Source organism: Sinocyclocheilus grahami, unplaced genomic scaffold, assembly GCF_001515645.1.
Source record: "Sinocyclocheilus grahami isolate Dianchi unplaced genomic scaffold, SAMN03320097.WGS_v1.1 scaffold1795.1, whole genome shotgun sequence".
Classification (NCBI taxonomy): domain Eukaryota; kingdom Metazoa; phylum Chordata; class Actinopteri; order Cypriniformes; family Cyprinidae; genus Sinocyclocheilus; species Sinocyclocheilus grahami.
In genome coordinates, this window is record NW_015506974.1 from 34,758 (window position 1) to 39,225 (window position 4,468).

At 35.5% G+C, this 4,468-nt stretch overlaps 1 pseudogene; it reads left to right on the forward strand.

The window, feature by feature from the left end:
* LOC107572682 (gastrula zinc finger protein XlCGF57.1-like) overlaps window positions 1–4,468 on the forward strand; it is a 22,806-nt pseudogene that overhangs the window by 10,596 nt on the left and 7,742 nt on the right.

The window sequence follows — 4,468 nt, forward strand, 5'->3', positions numbered from 1 at the left end:
AAATACACCATGCTATAGGGCAGGCTATGCCTAATATAAAATAACAAATAACTTACATAAAGTTTAAATAGGTATACAAAACTGGAAACAAGTAAACATGTATAATATATAACCAAATAAATAAGAAACGTAGAACGTTTATTTAGCAAAACGAGTAAGAAAGCTTGGAGGCACGGCATACACCTTGATGTCAAATAAAATAAATAAACGACACAAAGTTTAGATAAAGTAAAAATCTGCAAATAATGTGGAACTAATTAAATAAGAAACGAATGTTTAAATAAAAAAAAAACTTCCAAAATCACCTTAGATAAACGGCGAAAGTCAACAGGCTTTTCAAAATCCAAAATATTGCCAAACAGGCACTTTTGCATTTCGTTTCGAAACTAAATCATCCGCCATCGTCTTGTCTGTCTCACCTCACTCTTCTCGTCAGTCAGCTCGACTCACTCTCCTCACTGGAGAAATGAAATCTGATCTGTGTTGAGACTGTCGTTCGGCACGCTGCATCGAGCAGCCGCGTTCAGTTTTTAATTGTAATGTCTGTTCTTTTACTGAACTAAATTATTTGTATTACTATAAAAAATCAAAACGACGGTGGGGGTCGGTGACGCGGTGGGCAAGTGACGTAACCGGTGTTGTGGCTTAACACCGTTAAACGGTATAACCGTTAGCACCGTCTATCGCGGCAAGCCTACTTCAGAGATGTTTATTTCAAAAATGAATACCTAAGGTAAGCAATAATCTACCACAGCCTGCAGCGCAGACTGCTTTTCATCACGGACATTTGGATTTCTAGTACTTGAAGGACAACTAAAAATGTAGGCCTATAAATCATAGACCATTTTATTTGTGAAGTAAATGGTCCATCTTCAAAAAGATCAGGGGCTTCTGGCTAAACATAAAGAGCAAAACAGATTTTAATGTTTGAATTTTGGGTTTAAAATATTATAATTTGGAAGCCGATACTATCTTCACAAGCAGCTCATTATGACGCATTTATTTTTGAGAATAATTTACTTTCACTTAAATATTCTCATCTTAAACAGGGCAAAGTGTCCAAGCACACAGAAAAACTCCTGCTGAAGCGGCTGAGATCCACGTGACACACTGTTATAAAGATGGCATTTATTAAAGAGGAGAGAGAAGACGTGAAGATTGAAGAAGCATTCAGAGACAAACATGAAGATACTGAGGAACAAACAGGTTGGTTTTCATTCTCAAAGCTGAACTCACTCATTTGATCCTTATTAAAATGTCCAGCAGATGGTCTACAGAATTGAATGATATTCTTGAAGAATTTTATGAGTGTCCTAATTAAAGTGGTTTATATGACATGGAGCGGGTCGCCTCGTGTTGACCGTAGGCTTTTTGATGTGCCAAATATTGTCCCACAAATAATTGCAATAAACAGGGGTGCAAATAAGATTTTCAGTCTGGTTCTCATAAATACACCTGGAGATTTGGTTTGGTCCTTACACTGCACATAGTGTGTGACCCGTGACATATGACTATAAAAAAATAAATGAATAACAGTGATAACAATATTATTGCACTTTTAGTTTTGTTAAATGAAATAAACAAAATAAGTGTGATAATACGATTTTATTTTCAAATAAGAAGGGAGTACTAAATAAAAATACAATTATTTACATATATATAAAATATGAATTTTCATCATTTTCAAACTTAAAATCAGGAAGCTTTTATTTTGTTGGGTTGCCGGCAAGTAAATATATGCACTGCCGGGTTGAAGAGCATTCAGTGAATGAAATCTCATGAAATGTTTTGTGTTGGGCTTGGAAAATGGCAGTGGATAGCCTAGATATATGCGTTCAGTTCGAATAGAACATTTTACGGAGTATTACAGTTTGTTGATCTGAAATGGTAATTGTGCATTAACAGCTGTCAACCATAGTGTATTTTAGAGTTTTAACATACTGGTTTGTTTTGATTATACTTTTATTGCAAAGATATTGAAAAAACAATACGGGTCACGCTTGAAGAGGTGGAGACTGATGACTAGAGACCGAAACAGGGTTTTGATGACTTTTGCTTTCAATTAGCTAGTATTATCAGATTGCCATCAATGATTACGTTTACAAGGACATCAGTCATCTAATTATTTACCTTATTCTGAATAAGACAATATTATGATTAAGGTGTTTACATTGGAGTTGATTTCAGAATATTCCTTTCATATTTCATGGCACGTCATTACATCACCACGCGACGCCATCCGACATCCCCTCCAGAAATTCACATATAAACATATAGTTTGTCTTCGTTATGATGCCATGTAGTTTGGGTGTTTAATTTTTAATTTACTGAAAGCTTGAAGTGCAGTTAATTATTTATACGTGCATTCAGACGATGGCGTTGTTGAAGCCATGCTCTTTTATTTTTTGTCACAAAATGTGGTGAAAAGTTCTACACGACGGTAGGGCTGCACGATTATGACAAAAATCATAATCGTCGATTATTCCCTTGAAATTGTAATTGCGGTCATTAATTACGATTATCACAATTTACATTGAATGATGTTTATACCATTGTTTGATGCAACTGCATGCCGTATTTTTATATGAAAATAAACGAGCTGTAAACACTCTGACTGAAAAACCTTTAGTGCTTTTCTATAGTATTAAGCCTCAAATGTCAAATATACATCGGATTGGTTTCTTCTTTAAATTATAAAAAAAGTAAAAATATGAATGATATTATAATGTTATACTAAAACTAAACTAATGGAAAAACCCTTAAGATAACATATCTTAAGCATGCAGAATAACATAAGTGGACCTTGAACGATTAATTGCCGCTTTGAATGATTACGTAATTGTGGCATCCATAATTGTAATTGCAATTACAAATTCGATTAATTGTGCAGCCCTACAAGGCGGTAATAATATGATTAAGGTGTGTGCATGTCTACACTGCACTTCAAGAATGCGACTAAAATAGGAATACTCCACATGTCTTAATTCGATTTGTGTTTACTTCGAGTATGACTTTAGTCGGATTAAGGTAATCAAAAATCTCTGTTTACATGGTAGATTCTTAATCAGAGTATTGTCTTAATCGTGTTTAAATCGGATATTGTTGTCCATGTAAATGTAGAGTGTGTCACTTGGAGTGGTTGACATCCGTTTAACAACCTTGCAATTGACATAAGAGAAAATCTAGTGTCATTTGGCTAATGCAGGAATCTATAGTGGAACAAAATGGCAAAATGTACATTGTTTTGAGCCGAAAAATGTGTAATTTGTAGGGGTGGGAATCACCAGAGGCCCCACGATACTATATTATCCCAATACTTATGTCACGATACAATATTATTTTTATTATTTTATTATTATTATTTTAAATATATTGAGATATTCTGTGATATATTGCAATTTCTTACCTTTTTCCAACTTCAAATTATGTCCCCAAACGAAAACGTTAGCAACAACTGTTTTAACTAAAAAGAAACATTTCTCAGTTTGTTTATCTCACTTCAATTTTATTGTTGCAGTGCAACATGGGATTGTCAAGCAGACAAACTGACCAACACTTTCATGAAAACCTGTCATAAATGTTGTATGTACCTGGCAAACTCAACTATTTGTATTACAGTCTAGTCTAGTCAACCTTAATTAAAGGGGTCACATGACATTGCTAAAAAGACCATTATTTTGTGTATTTAGTGTAATGCAATGTTTATGCAGTTTAAGGTTAAAAAAACATTATTTTCCACATACTGTACATTATTGTTGCTCCTCTATGCCCCGCCTTTCTGAATCACGTCGATTTTTACAAAACTCATCGGTCTGAAAAGCGAGGTGTGCTGTGATTGGCCAGCTATCCAGTGCGTTGTGATTGGCCGAATACCTCAAGCGTGTGACTGAAATGTTACGCGCCTCACCGAGACCAAACCAATAAAACCCGTTACAAACGAGGCATTTGTTGCATCCAGTGGGGACATAATTACTGATTATAATGACTTATACTGTCTTTTTACGCATTGTGTTGCATATCACGCCACGTAAACATAAAACCATGTCTGCATTTGTGATCGAAGAGAAACTACAAACAACAAGCGCTACTCTACACTGCCCAAAATTTGCGTTTGAATCGTCAGTGGAAAATTCTTTAAATATGAAAACGTACTTACAGGCTGTGAGTCAGAAGCACCAGACTGTCCTTGCAAAGTTGGAATTGCCCCACTTTATAGAAACAATCTTTGTGCACAGATGGCAGTAGGCTACTCTCCCAGGTTCAGGTCCTCCGTAAAATGTGCTGCACACTATTTGGGTTGAAGTGTTCTGGAACAGTGTTGTAAATACAACTTAACCACTGATTTCTAGTTGTATCTTCTTTTGGAAGACCAAACAAAGTAGTTTCGCTTTCACAACGAAACACAGCGTCTTCACGACATGGCGGCGGCAGCGGCAACAATACTACAGCGAGAAACAAAGTTACGCCC